The sequence below is a fragment of the Saccopteryx leptura genome, chromosome 13 (genome assembly GCF_036850995.1).
Source record: "Saccopteryx leptura isolate mSacLep1 chromosome 13, mSacLep1_pri_phased_curated, whole genome shotgun sequence".
Taxonomy (NCBI): Eukaryota; Metazoa; Chordata; class Mammalia; order Chiroptera; family Emballonuridae; genus Saccopteryx; species Saccopteryx leptura.
The window spans coordinates 21,339,667-21,355,641 of NC_089515.1; positions in this window are offsets into that span (position 1 = coordinate 21,339,667).

Sequence of the window (15,975 nt, forward strand, 5' to 3'; positions counted from 1 at the left end):
TTCTGAAGTGAGAAGCAGGGAGGCAGACAGACAGACAGACTCCTGCATGCACCTGACTACCTGACTAGGATCCACCCAGCAAGTCCAATAGGGGGCGATGCTCTGCCTGTCTGGAAAGGAGAGAGGGAAGGGTAGAGAAACAGATGGGCGCTTCTCCTGTGTGCCCTTACCAGGAATTGAACCTGGGACTTCCACACACTGGGCTGATGCTCTACCACTGAGCCAACAGGCCAGAGCTGTATTTCATACCTCTTTAAAGCTGAATAATATACCCACATTTTGTTTATTTGGTCACTCAACTATAGACAGTTGGGTTGTTCCCACCTTTTGGCCATGACCCCTAGTGTACCTGTATCTGAGTGTCTACTTTCAACTCCTTTGCATTTATATTTGTTTTTGAGAGACACAGAACTCTAGGTTGACAGTTTATTTTTTTTCTTTCGGTGCTTTAAATATTGTATCCCAAATTCCTTCACGTCTCCATTGTTTCTGATGAGAATCAGCCTTCATTTTTATTTTTGAGGGGCTGCTTTTATAATGTCTTTTCTTTTCCCACAAGCTTTATTGTGATATATTTGAAATATAACATTTATGTTTAAGTTTAAGGTGTGCAATGTGATGATTTTTTACTAGTGTATATTGTGAAATGCTTACCACGTAAGGTTAGTTAACACATTCATCACCTCCCATAATTACCATTTGTTGTTTTTGTAGTGAGAACGATTGACATTTACTCTTTTAGCAACTTTCAAGTGTACAATATAGTATTGTTAACTATCGTCACCACAAGGCTTGAATTCTCTGCACTTCCCACTTCCGGGTGTGTCACCAGGCCTCTCTGGATGTCATTCTTTTTTTTTTTTTTTTGTATTTTTCTGAAGTTGGAAATGGGGAGGCAGTCAGACAGACTCCCACATGCACCCAACCGGGATCCACCCGGCATGCCCACCAGAGGGTGATGCTCTGCCCATCTGGGGCATTGCTCTGTTGCAACCAGAGCCATTCTAGTGCCTGAGGCAGAGGCCATAGAGCCATCCTCAGCACCTGGGCCAACTTTGCTCCAATGGAGCCTTGGCTGCGGGAGGGGAAGAGAGAGACAGAGAGGAAGGAGAGGGGGGAAAGGTGGAGAAGCAGATGGGCACTTCTCCTCTGTGTCCTGGCCAGGAATCAAACCTGGGACTCCTGCACGCCAGGCCGACGCTCTACTATTGAGCCAGCCTGCCAGGGCTGGATGTCATTCTTAATGGTATGGTGATTTCTTCATCTATAATTGGCCAGAACAGTTGCCTCTGTGGGTAAGTTTTATTCGGGCTTTGTTACTAAGGCTGATTTGCCTCACACAAAGCGGAAAAAATGAAAACCAGGCCAGGAGTGAGTCTCAGTTCAAGGGGTCAAAGGAGCAGTGGGTATTGGGTAATGTGACAGTGGTCTGCTGTCTAAGTAGGGAGGGCCTGGGCAGCAGATTGTATCTGGGATGCAATGCAGACTGCTTCAACTGTGGTCTATTTTATTGACTACAGTCCACACACACCATGGGTATATGTCACTCACAGACTATGAGTTATTTACGTCTGATATCAATTCTATTTTTCCTTAAAGGAGCACATGCAAAAGAGCTGAAACAAAGTGAACCGATGGAATTTTCTACTCACTGTTTTTAGGAGTTGGACTTTAAACATGCAGTAACTGTCTGTCTCTTTCTGACGTTTTTTACTTAGCATAATGCTGTCTAGGTTTACCCAAATTGTTGCAGAAAACTGGATCTCCTCCATTTTTAATGCTGAAGAATCTTCCATTGATATATGTACCATACTTTCTTCATCCTTTTGTCTGTCAATAGACATTTAGGTTGTTTCTAAACCTTTCCTATTGTGAATAATGCTGCAGTGAACATGGAACTACAGATATGTCTTTGAGATAATAATTTTGTTCCCTTTGGATATATGCCCAAATGTGGGACTGCTAGATCTTATGGTAGTTCTATTTTTAATTTCTTAAGAAACCCCCATACTTTTTTTTAAAGATGGCTGCTGCAGTTTACATTCCCAGAAACTGTGAATAGGACTTTCCTTTTCTCTACCTTCTCTCCATCATTTGTTATCTCTTGTCTTTTTTCTAACAGGCATCCTAACAGTTATGAAATGATACCTCGTTATGGTTTTAATTTGTATTTCCCTGATGATCTAGAGACATTGAGCACGTTTTATTATACCTGCTGGACACTTGTATTTCTTCTTTGGAAAAATGTATACAGTGGTCCCTCGTCTATTGTGGCGGTTAGGTTCCCAGAATCCCCCATAATAGGCAAAAATCCGCGAAGTAACGACCTTACATTTATTTTATTATTTATAAATATTTTAAGGCTTTATTTTGATTTGATATTCCTTTAATATGTTTTAATTAATATTTTTATATTTTTTATATTGTTTTCAATTTTTAGGCTAGAAAATGCTTATTCTACTGCAAAAATAATTAAAATAATAAAAATATAAAAATACCTATATTCTAAAAAATCCCATGATATAGCAAAAATTCCGCGATACAAAATTAGATATATACAATTTTAAAATCCATGATACGGTGAGGCCACAAAATGTGAACCCTAATATGGCAAGGGACAACTGTATTCATGTCCATTGTCCATATTTAAATTGGGTTATTGTTCTTTTGCCTATTTTGGATATTAGTTTGATGTAGTCCTACTTGTTTAAGTTTGCTTTTGTTGCTGATAGATATATGAAATTCCAACTGCCCTTTTGTTGTCCCACCTGGCTGCCTGACCTCACCCTTACTTACTGGACAATTGCCCCTGAGGCAGAAGAGTTCCAGGAAGCTGGTCAACCTACCCCAAGAAGGAGCGTTCCAGAAAACTGAAATCCTAAAACCGTAAAAGGAAACATACCAGAACTTTTGACTCAGTACCCCCTCAGGCTCTCCCACACCCTATAAAGTTTGCCTCTAATCTATAACTGGTGCCCTTCTCCACCGGTGAAGTGCCTGGCAGGGTTCCTTTCTTCCTTTCAATAAAGCCTGTTATTCTGGTCTTTTTGGACTCCCATGGATTCCAAGTTTGCCTTTTTTTTTTTTGGTGTTAAATTGTAAAAATCACTGTCCAGATCAATATCAAGGAGCTTACCCACTACATTTTTTGTAGGAGTTTTCTACTTTCAGATTTTACATTTAAGTATTTAATCCATTTTGAGTTGATTTTTGTGTATGGCATGTGCTAGGCATTCTGTTTTACTCTTTTGGATTTGTCTGTCCAGTTTTCACAGCATCACTTATCAAAGAGACTATCTTTTCCCCCTGGTATCTTCTTGGCTGTTATTAATTAAACACTCATGCATTGCTTCGTTTCTGGTTCCTCTGCTCTGTTTCATCACTCTACACTATCCTGTTTCGATTACTATCTCATAGTACTATTTGAGCAAGAAATTTGATGCCTCTAGCTTTGTTCTTTTCCAATACTGCTCTCCCTAGACAGGGTCTGTTGTAACTTCATGCAAATCTTTTTTTTTTTTTTTTTTTTTTTTTTTTCATTTTTCTGAAGCTGGAAACGGGGAGAGACAGTCAGACAGACTCCCGCATGCGCCCGACCAGGATCCACCCGGCACGCCCACCATGGGGCGACGCTCTGCCCACCAGGGGGCGATGCTCTGCCCATCCTGGGCGTCGCCATGTTGCGACCAGAGCCACTTTAGCGCCTGAGGCAGAGGCCACAGAGCCATCCCCAGCGCCCGGGCCATCTTTGCTCCAATGGAGCCTTGGCTGCGGGAGGGGAAGAGAGAGACAGAGAGGAAAGCGCGGCGGAGGGGTGGAGAAGCAAATGGGCGCTTCTCCTGTGTGTCCTGGCCGGGAATCAAACCCGGGTCCTCCGCACGCTAGGCCGATGCTCTACCGCTGAGCCAACTGGCCAGGGCTTCATGCAAATCTTAAAGATTTTCTTATTTCTGTGAAAAATATTATTGGGATTTTGATTTTGATAGGGATTGTATTAAAGCTGTAGATGTCTTGAGCAGTGTGTATGTTTTAACAATATTAATTTTTCCAATTAATGAATACAAAATATTTTTCCCTTTATTTTCAATGTCTTCAATTTCTCTCATCAGTGCCTTAGAATTTTCAGTAGATAAATCTTATACCTCCTTAGTTAAATGTATGCCTAAGTGTATTATTTTTTGATGCTTTGTTAATAAAATTGTTTTCTCAATTCTATTCTTATAGTTCATTGATGATGTATAGAATTACAAATGATGTTTGCATTTAACTATGTATTTTTTTTTGTTTTTTTAAATAAATTTTTATTAATGTTAATGGGATGACAAATCAGAGTACATATATTAAAAAAAAAATCTAGGTTATCTTGTCATTAAATTATGTTGCATATCCCTCGCCCAGAGTCAGATTGTCCTCTGTCACCCTCTATCTAGTTTTCTCTGTGCCCCTCTCCCTCCCCCTGCCTCTCTCCCTCCTTCCCTCCTGACTATGTATTATACTTTGCAACTTTACCAAATTTATTGTGGTCCTACAGTTTTCTGCTGGAGTCTTCAGTGTTTTCTATATATAATGTGTCATATGCAAATAGAGATAATTATACTTCTTTTCCTATTTTTATGCCTTTTATTTCTTTTTCTTGTATAAGGACATCTAGTACTATGTTGAAAAGAAAATAAAAAAGAGTGAGAATGTGTATCCTTTTGTTCTTGATCTTAGAAGAAAAACTTACTCATTTTCTTTAATGTGTGTGATGTTAGCTCACAGTGTGTCATAGATGGCCTTTATTATGTTGCGGTTCATTCCCTCCATTCTCTGTTTGTTGGCAGTTTTTATCATAAAAAGTTTAATTTATAAAATGCTTTTTATGTAAGTATTGAGATGATCAAATAATTTAGATCCCTCATTTCGGTAAAGTAGTGTATCACAGTTACTAATTTGTGAATGCTGAACCACTCTTATATCTCTGAGATAGATCCCACTTGATCATGGTGTTTCATCATCATAATGTACTGTTGAATTCAATTTACTGATATTTTAATTTTTATATCTATGTTCTTCAGTAATTGGCATGTAATTTTCTTCTCATGTAGTGTCTTTATTTATTTTTAGTTTCAGGATAACACTGGTCTGATAAAAAGAGTTTTGAAGCGTTCCTTACTCTTCAATTTTTTGGAAGTGTTTCAGAGGAACTAGCATTAGTTCTTTAAATATTTGGTAGAGTTTACCAGTGAAGACATCTGGTCCTGAACTTTTTGTTGAAAGATTTTTTTTTCAGAGACAGAGAGAGAGTCAGAGAGAGGGATAGATAGAGACAGACAGACAGGAGAGAGATGAGAAGCATCAATCTTCAGTTTTTCATTGCAACACCTTAGTTGTTCATTGATTGCTTTCTCATATGTGCCTTGACCGCAGGCCTTCAGCAGACTGAGTAACCCCTTGCTCAAGCCAGCGACCTTGGGTCCAAGCTGGTGAGATTTGCTCAAACCAGATAAGCCCATGCTCTCTGCATCCCAGTCCGACGCTCTATCCACTGCACCACCACCTGGTCAGGCTTGTTGAAAGCTTTTTAATTACTAATTCAGTTTCCTTACTAGTAACTGATCTTTTCAGATTTTCTATTTTTTCATTATTCCTTGTTGGTAGGTTACATGTAGATATGTGTCCTTTTCTCTTAGGTTGTTCAATGTTGGCGTAGCATGGTTCACAGTAGTCTTGTATGACCCTTTGTATCTGTGTGGTATCAGTTGTAATTGTCTCCTCTCATGTATAATTTCATCTGAGTTCTCTTTCATGGCTAAAAGGCTTGTCTATTTTATTTAAAGTAAACTAGCTCTTAATTTCATTAATATTTTATATTCTCCTATTAGTATCTATTTCATTTATTTCTATTCTGATCCTTATTGTTTCCTTTATTATAACAAATTTGGTTTAGTGTTTTTTCTAGTTCTTTGAGGAGCAAAGTTAGGTTGCTTATTTGACCTCTCTTTTACCTTAATGTAGACACTTACCACAAAAATATTCCCTATTAAAACTACTCTTTATTAGCCTGTAAGATTTAGTATGTTGTGTTTCCATTTTCATTTGTCTCAAGAGAATTTTTTATTTCCATTTTGATTTCTGTTTTGACTCATCGGTTGTTAAAAAGATTCTGGTTTAATCTCCGCATATTTGTGAATTTTCCAGTTTTCTTCTTGTGATTATTTTCTAGTTTCACACCACTGTTTTCAGAAAAAGTGCTAGAAATGATTTTAAGATTATTACATTATTTAAGACTTGTTTGTGGCTTAACTTATCATCTATCCTGGAGAACGTTCCATTTGTACCTGAGAAGAGGGTGTATCCTGCTGCAGTTGGAGAGAATGTTCTGTAAATATCTGTTAGGTCCATCTGATCTAATATGTCTTTTAAGTAAAATGTTTTCTTATTTTTTTTTTTTTTTTTTTAAGGAAGCATTTTTTTTCCTTTTTTTAATTTTTTATTTTATTTATTCATTTTAGAGAGGAGAGAGAGAGACAGAGAGAGTAGAGAGAGACAGGGGAGAGGAGCTGGAAGCATCAACTCCCATATGTGCCTTGACCAGGCAAGCCCAGGGTTTTGAACCGGCGACCTCAGCATTTCCAGGTCGACGCTTTATCCACTGCGCCACCACAGGTCAGGCAAATGTTTTCTTATTGATTTCTATGATTTATTTATTGTTGAAAATTGGATATTGAATTCCCTAATATTTTTGTATTTCTGTCCATTTTTCCTTAGGCATGTAGATCTTTGGTTTTTATATGTTGGTGCTCCTATGTTGGGTGCATACATATTTACAAATGTTATATAATCTTGTTGGATTGACTCTTTTTTTTTTTCTGAAGTTGGAAACGAGGAGGCAGTCAGGCTCCTGCATGCGCCCGATCGGGATCCACCTGGCACGCCCACCAGGGGGCGATGCTCTGCCCATCTGGGGCGTCACTCTGTTGCAACTAGAGCCATTCTAGTGGCTGAGGCAGAGGCCATAGAGCCATCCTCAGCGCCCGGGCCAACTTTGCTCCAATGGAGCCTTGGCTGCAGGAGGGGAAGAGAGAGACAGAAAGGAAAGAGAGGGGGAGGGGTGGAGAAGCAGATGGGTGCTTCTCCTGTGTGCCCTGGCCGGGAATCGAACCCGGACTCCTGCACGCCAGGCCGACGCTCTACCACTGAGCCAATCAGCCAGGGCCTGGATTGACTCTTTGAATATTAGGTAATGACCTTAATTTCTCTTATTACATGTCTCTTAACATGTCGATTTTGTCTGAATAAGTATAGCTTCCCTGCTTTCTTTTAGTTCTATTTATGTGAAATATCTTTTACCTTCTCTTTATTTTCAGGGTGTCCTTAACCCTTTGTGTAGTATGAACGTTCATGCATGTCCTTGTGCTTACTGACCATCCAGAGTATAAGCGTACATGAGTAAAGCAACATTAAAAAAAAGGCAAATATATGTTCTTCTTGTTTCCATGAATTGGTTATCAAACAAACATGATTTAAAATTAATAAAACTGTAACTGGAATTAATTTCATTTTTTGAAAAGAAACTCACTCCCAAGGGTTAGTGAGCATGAAAAAACTCACTACTCAAAGGGTTAAAGTAGACTGAATTTCTTGTAGGTAGTATATACTTGATTCTTGTATTTTTTGTTTTCCTAAATCAATTATTCACTCTATGTCTTTTGATTGGAAATATAGCCCCTACACATTTAAAGTAAGTATAAATATTAATAGATGTGGACTATCTATTGCTTTTGTTAATTGATTTCCAGTTGTTTTGTAAATTATTACTTTCTTCTGCCCTTATTGCTATCTTTGTGATTTAAGAATTTTCTGTAGTGGCATGCTTTGCTATCTTTCTCTTTATATTTTGGTATTTACTATAAGCTTTTCCTTTGTGTTTAACAAGGGACTAATATAAAACATGTATATAACAGTCTATTTTAAGCCCTGGCCGGTTGGCTCAGCGGTAGAGCGTCGGCCTAGCGTGCGGAGGACCTGGGTTCGATTCCCGGCCAGGGCACACAGGAGAAGCGCCCATTTGCTTCTCCACCCCTCCGCTGCGCTTTCCTCTCTGTCTCTCTCTTCCCCTCCCGCAGCCAAGGCTCCATTGGAGCAAAGATGGCCCGGGCGCTGGGGATGGCTCTGTGGCCTCTTCCTCAGGCGCTAGAGTGGCTCTGGTCGCAATATGGCGACGCCCAGGATGGGCAGAGCATCGCCCCCTGGTGGACAGAGCGTCGCCCCATGGTGGGCGTGCCGGGTGGATCCCGGTCGGGCGCATGCGGGAGTCTGTCTGACTGTCTCTCCCCGTTTCCAGCTTCAGAAAAAACAAACAAACAAACAAACAAAAAAACAATAGATGGATTGAAGCATGAATAGATGAGCAGAACCATTTAATAAACTAGTACTGCTGTCTTGCTGATATTTTTATTTAATTAAAGGACTCAACCCAGTTCCTGGCACATGGAAGTTATTAAATGAACATTAGTTGTTGTTGTTTTTGTTTGTTGTTTGTGTGTGTGGGTTTTTTGTAAGACAGGGAGACAGAGAGACAGGAACATAGACTTGCTCCTGTATGTGCCCTGACTGGGGAATTGAACCGGATACCTTTGCACTCTAGGATGACAAAGCATCTAGCCACAGCTTTATATATATATTTAGAGACAGAGTGAGGAAGGGAGAGAGAGGAGAGTGGTAGGGAAGCATTCATTTGTTGTTCCACTCAGTTATGCATTCACTGGTTGCTTCCCATGTGTGCCCTGATTGGGGATAGAACCCATAACATTATTGTTTCCAGATGATGCTCTTAATGGACTGAGCTAATCAACCAGGGCTTAAACATTACTTCTTTGTTTAATTTTATTTCATTTACTCATCTCAATAACACTAATAAGCATTATCATTATAATTTTAAAAATAAAGAAACTGAGGCATAGAATAGAAACTTGGCAGTCACATATCTAGAGACTTGGAGCTGAGATTCAAACCCAGTTTATCTAAATGACACATATAGGCATGTGTACATACTCTCATAGTGTTAATCGCTGTGCTCTACTGTCTCATACTTATTACTCCAAAGCCAAATGCTTATTTTATAATAATAACAAGAAGGAAGGTAATAGTTCACATATATTAAGTTTTTACCATATGCCAGAATTATAATTTTATATATAATCTTATGAAGACATCAGCACTATTCAGTATTTTCTGTCTATAGCACCATTTTTTCTCCTAGTCAAGAATCATGTGTATTACTGTATATATCCTAAAGTGTTTTTTTTTTATTTCAAGGCACAGAAATTTCTGATACAATTTAAATTGTTTTTGCTATAATAAAAAAATCTATTTTGAAGTAGTCAATAAATATATAGGAAAATGTTTATGTAAGGTATAAAAAATAATCTAATGGTCACATGTGCACTCACCCACAGCTTGGAAAATGAAAATAGTGTTGAAGTATTGTGTTCTTGCCTGATCATATTCTCTCCCACCCTTTCTCACAGGGATAACAACTATTTTAAGCATTTTTTAAAAAATTGAATTTATTTGGATGTCATTGGGTTGCAAAACCGTACAGGTTGCAAGTGTACAACTCAACAAACTCCTATCTTCCCACCACATTGCAAGGAGTTTTTATAATTCTCTTCATTAAAAACAGTTATAATATAGAGACAAGTATCTCCATATGAAATAACCTATTATTTTTAAACTTTATCCAATGGTATTAGACTCCATAGTCTACCATGACTTCATTTTATCAAACAACATTCTTTTTACAATTTATTCATTTTGCTGCCAGTACTTATGGTTCATTTGATCCCTGTGCTGTGTCAGAATATGCCTCGATTTATTATATATGCTCCTTTCAGTAGACTTTGCCTTGGTTTTTAGATTTTGATTTTTTAAACAGTGTGACTTCAAACATCTGTTTTCATGTCTTTGGGTGCACTGATGCAAGAGTTTCTGCAGAGTATAAATCCCTGAGTGTAGAAATCATGCATGTTAAAATATGTGCACACTCAACTTTACAAAATAATACCCAATCAATTTCCAAAGTCTTTGTGACAATTTACATTTATTCCCATAGTATATATCATTGTATCATGTCCTGATTAACATGTGGTATCATTTAATTATCTGACATCTGTCTATTTATATATACATACATATCTATATCTGTATCACTTATTAATTATCTATCTATTGAAAGAAACTTAGTGATTGACTGACTCAATACCTATGTTACATTTTTTTTAGGATATAAAATAGAAATTCACTCTATAAAAAATAGAAGGAGAGGGGAAGAGGCATTTAAGGGTTTGTGTAAGGATAAAAACACTGAGAACTATAATCCAACTATACAGGAATACATAAAAGTCTTAGTGTCAGAGAAAACAGATCAAAGGCTTTCGAGAGCTTGAAAAATCTCTTGGGATCTGCATGATCATTGAGGACAGGCCCTGTTCTTGAGAGCTGCTGCTCTCACTGTCTTTGCAGCAACAGAAAATCATTCATCTCTACAAGTGGGACTGTCCGTTCTTGAATTCTGAACAGTAAGATCAAAACCAAAAAATATTCAGGTAAACTGAATGCTTAAATTTTATAGGTATCTAGGCCCTGGCCAGTTGGTTCAGCGGTAGAGCTTTGGCCTGGCATGTGGATAACCAAGGTTTTATTCCTGGTCATAGCACATAGGAGAGACAACTATCTACTTCTCCACCCCTTCCTTTTTTCCCTTCTCTCTCTGTCTCTCTCTATTCCTTTTCTGTAGCCATGGCTTGAGTGCTTCAAGCAAGTTGGCCCAGGGCACTAAGGATGGCTCCATGGCCTTGCCAAAGGTGTTAAAATAGCTTGGTTGCTGAGCAATGGAGCAAAGACCTAGATGGGCAGAGCATCACCCCATGGAGGGCTTGCTGGGTAGAACCTGGCCAGGGTGCATGCGGGAGTCTGTTTCTCTGCCTCTCTACCTCCCACTTAATTAAAAATAAAATTATATCTATTTAGTTCTACCACAGGTGATAAAGATACATATTTATTTAATTAGTTTTTGTTTTTTTAATTGGTCACAGGTCTCCTCACAGTGTGCTTTATAATTCTTTTATTCAAATATGAGATCACTTATATCAGCTTTTTGCACTTAATATATATTGCTTACTAAAATAAGGGATATTTTAAAATCAATATGAAGTAATAAAATAAGAAGTGTTTGATTTCTGTTATTAAACAAGAACATCAGAAAAGCAAGAGTGACGTCAGAGAAATGATGGCGTGAGAGATACACCTCATCTCTCCCCTTAAAATTTCAACAAATTCTACAACTATATGCAGAGAAAAAAATCCCACATGAACCTGAAATATACACGCACTGGATAGACAAAGGTACAATCATGCAAGAAGGTGGGCCAAAGCACAGAGGAAAAAAATAACACCAGAGGACTGAGTCTTTCTCCTTCCTCACGGACCTGAGGGAGGGAGGCACTCTAGGTGCAGGCTTTGTCTCAGACCCGGAGGAGCCAGGTGGAGACCCTGGGGGGAAGGAGAAGAGCAAGGGGTGACAAGAGGGAAGCAGGGCCACTTCCCAGTGTCTGCTGCACCTGTAATTGCAAAACTGAGCTATTATAGGCAAGGGGCACACACAAAGCCATTGATAAGCTCCCAAGCATGTATGGATGGGAAGCCCCTGAGCTGTGATCTCTGCTGCAGCTGCTCCTGAAACTCAGGGACACCGGCTTTTGGTACACACCCCTGGCCCTTCCCAGAGCTGTACCTGGAGAGTTTAGAGCAGGGGTCAGGAACCTATGGCTCGTGAACCAGATGTGGCTCTTTTGATGGCTTCACCTGTCTCGCAGACAAAACTTTATTAAAAAAATAATAACATTAAAAATATAAAACATTCTCATATATTACAATTCATTCATTTCCTGCCGCTCATGTTCATGGTTGCGGGTGGCTGGAGCCAATCACAGCTGTCCTCCGGGACAACACCAGATTTGTATTGGATAATGCGTAATGTACACGGGTCATTGTATGGCTCTCACAGAATTATATTTTAAAATATGTGGCATTCATGGGTCTCTCAGCCAAAAAGGTTCCCTACCCCTGGTTTAGAGTGATATCAAAGGAGGGACTGGACTCTGTCACCCCAGCCTCCCGGTTCCTTATTGCTCCCCTTGCTGTGAAAACAGCAGTGGTGGTGAATCCCCCTCCAGTAGGTCCCCAGGCTGCTCTCTCCTGTGAGAGGCGGGGTTACAAAGAGACTAAATCCCCTGCTCTGTGGGGACATGGGGAAGGGCCCTGGAGGACTCCTGGTTAGCCAGTGCTGGTATCATAAAGTTGCAAAGCCCTAGCAATAAACCCCTCCTACCAACACAACAACTCTGCCTTCATCATTACAAAGGCGACAGCTAGGCATTAACATATCACTCAAGAATCTCGCAGAGGCAAATCTTGTAGTGCACTTCCTCCTGCCAGAAAAAGGAATAATTATCTCTTATTGGGGTTTTTAACAATATCACCAGCAAATGCCATCAAAGAAAAAAAAATCAAATATGAATATACAAGACAGAGAGGTACATCAGGTAGATGATAAAAAAGAATTCAGGAAAAAAAAACTCAATTCCATGGAAACCTTGGAGCTTAATGACATAAAATTCTAATGGAAGCTCTAAAAATACTCAATAAGATAAAGAAAACACTGAAAGGCAATTTAGTGAGCTCAAAAAACAACTTAATAAAGAAAAAGAGTACTTCACCAAGGAAATTGAAACTATAAAAAAGAGTCAAACAGAGATGAAAAACACAATACACAAACTGAAAAATGGGGTAACAAGCTTAGCCAATAGAATAAGCCAGATAGAGGAGAGAATCAGTGACATTGAAGACAGGCAACTAGAGATACTACAGAGAGAAGAAGAAAGAGACTCATGAATTAATAAAAAAATGAAAGCCCTACAAGAATTGTTTGACTCCATCAGGGAGAGCAATATAAGAATAATGGTTATATTAGAAGAGAAAGAGAGGGAAAAGAATGGAGAACATATTGAAACAAATAATTGATGAGAACAACCCAAGCCTGTGGGAAGAGTTAGAGCCTGGAATCCAAGAAGCAAACAGAATGCTGAGTTATGTCAACCCAAACAAACCTACTCCAAGGCACATTGTAATGAAATTATCACAATCAATGACAAGAAAAGAATCCTCATGGCAGCTAGGGAGAAGAAGGATATAACATATAAAGGAAGGCCCATTAAGCTATCATCAGATTTCTCAGCAGAAACTCTAGAAGACAGAAGAGAGTGGACCCCAACATTTAAAGTACAAAAGAGAAGAACTACCAACCAAGAATACTATATCCATCAAAGTTATCCTTCAAATATGAAGGGGAAATGAAAACATTTACAGACATACAGAAGCTGAGGGAATTTATCACCAGAAAACCCCCACTACAGGAAATAATAAAGGGGGTTATCCAACCAGATACAAAGAACAAAACAAGACAAAATTACAAGTAAAATTTTTTTAACAAAACCACAATAAAAACGAGGACAATCTGTGACAACAATCACACAAAACGGGAGAGGATAAAGATCAGCAGTAACAAAGGAAGATGAAATGCAGAAGCACTCATGACATAATGGACTCTAATAAATATGATAATTTTTCTTCTAATAACCTAATGGTAACCACCTCTGAAAATGCCCCTACTGAAACACATAGCTTAAAAAAAGAAGCAGAAGATAGAAGTATGGAACACCACCAAACAAAAACAAATAACAGAAAAACAAAAAAGAACAAAACAAGACACAAAGCTATCAGAAAGCAGTATATAAAATGGCAATAGGAAATCCTCAAGAGTCAATAATTACACTAAATAAAAATGGATTGAACTTGCCAAAAATGAGGCACAAAGTAGCAGATTGGATCAAGAAGCAAAACTCAACAGTATGCTGCCTTCAAGAGACACATCTAAGCTTCAAGAATAAAAATAGATTCAAAGTGAAAAGTTGGAAAGCAATTCTCCAAGAAAATAATATAAAAAAAAAAAAACAGGAGTAGCTGTACTCATATCTGACAATGCCAACTACAAGACAACAAAGGTAACCAGAGACAAGGATGGACATTTCATAATGATAAAGGGGACAATGTATCAAAAAGACATAACACTTCTTAATATATATGCACCAAACCAAGGAGCACCAAAATATATAAGACAACTACTAACTGATCTAAAAGTGCAAACCAAAATAATATAATCATACTTGGAGACCTCAATACACCATTGATGGCTTTAGATGGCTCATCCAAACAGAAAATCAATAAAGAAATATTGGCCTTAAATGAAACACTAGAACAAATGGACATAATAGACATCTACAGGACATTTCATCCCAAAATGTCAGAGTACACATTTTTCTCCAGTGTACATGAAACATTCTCAAGAATAGACCATATTCTGGGCCACAAAATCAACACCAACAAATTTAGAAAGATTAAAATTATACCGAGCATATTCTCTGACCATAAGGCTTTGAAACTAGAATTCAACTTCAAAAAAGAAGTAAACACACCTACAAAAATGTGGAAATTAAACAACATACTTCTAAAAAATGAATGGGTCAAAGAAGAAATAAAAGAAGCTATCAAAAGATACAGACAAATGAAAATGACCAACATGACATGACATATCAGAACCTCTGGGATGCAGCAAAAGCAGTAATAAGAGGGAAGTTCATATCATTACATGCTTATATGAAAAAGCAAGACATAGCCCAAGTAAACAACCTAACATCACATCTTAAGGAACTAGAAAAAAGAACAAAGGCAAACACCAAAACCAGCAAAAGAAAGGGAATAATAAAAATTAGAGCAGAAATAAATGAAATAGAGAACAGAAAAACTATAGAAAAAATTAATATAATGGTTCTTTGAAAAGATCAATAAAATTGACAAACCCCTGGCAAGACTCATTAAGGATAAAAGAGAAAGGACTCATATAAACAAAATCCAAAATGAAAGAGGAGAAATTACCACAGATATCATAGATATACAAAGGATTATCACAAAATATTATTAAAAATTATATGTCACCAAATTCAACAATCTAGAAGAAATGGATAAACTCCTAAAACAATACAATCTTCCTCGACTGAATTATGAGAAGTAGAAAGCCTAAATAGACTGATAAGCAGGGAGGAAGTAGAAACAACTATCAAAAACCTCCCCAAAAATAAAAGTCCAGGGCCAGATAAATATACTAGTGAATGCTACCAAACATTCAAAGAATTGGTTCCTATCCTTCTCAAAGTCTTCCAAAAAATAGAAGAAGAAGAAGCAATACTTCCAAATCATTTTATGAGGCCAACATAACCCTCATACCAAAACCTGGCAAGGACAACACAATAAAAGAAAACTAAAGACCGATATCTCTAATAAATATAGATGCAAAAATCCTAAACAAAATACTAGCAAATCAAATACAACAACACATCAAAAAATAATTCATCATGACCAAGTGGAATTCATCCCAGGAACACAAGGATGGTTCAATATATGCAAAATGATTAATACATCATATCAACAAAACAAAGAACAAAAACCATATGATCCTATCAATAGATGCAGAAAAGGCTTTCGATAAAATACAACATCATTTTATATTTAAACAGTCGACAAAATGGGTAGAGAAAGAAAATATCTCAACATAATAAAGGCCATTTATGACAAACCATCAGCTAACATCAAACTAAATCGTAAAAAACTGAAAACTTTTCCTCTAAAATCAGGACCAAGACAAGACTGCCCACTCTCTCCACTTTTATTCAACATAGTGCTGGAAGTTCTAACCTGAGCAATCAGACAAGAGGAAGAAATAAAAGGCATTCATACTGGGAAAGAAGAAGTAAAGGTTTCACTTTTTGCAGATGATATGATTCTGTATATAGAAAATCTCAAAGACTCCACAGTAAA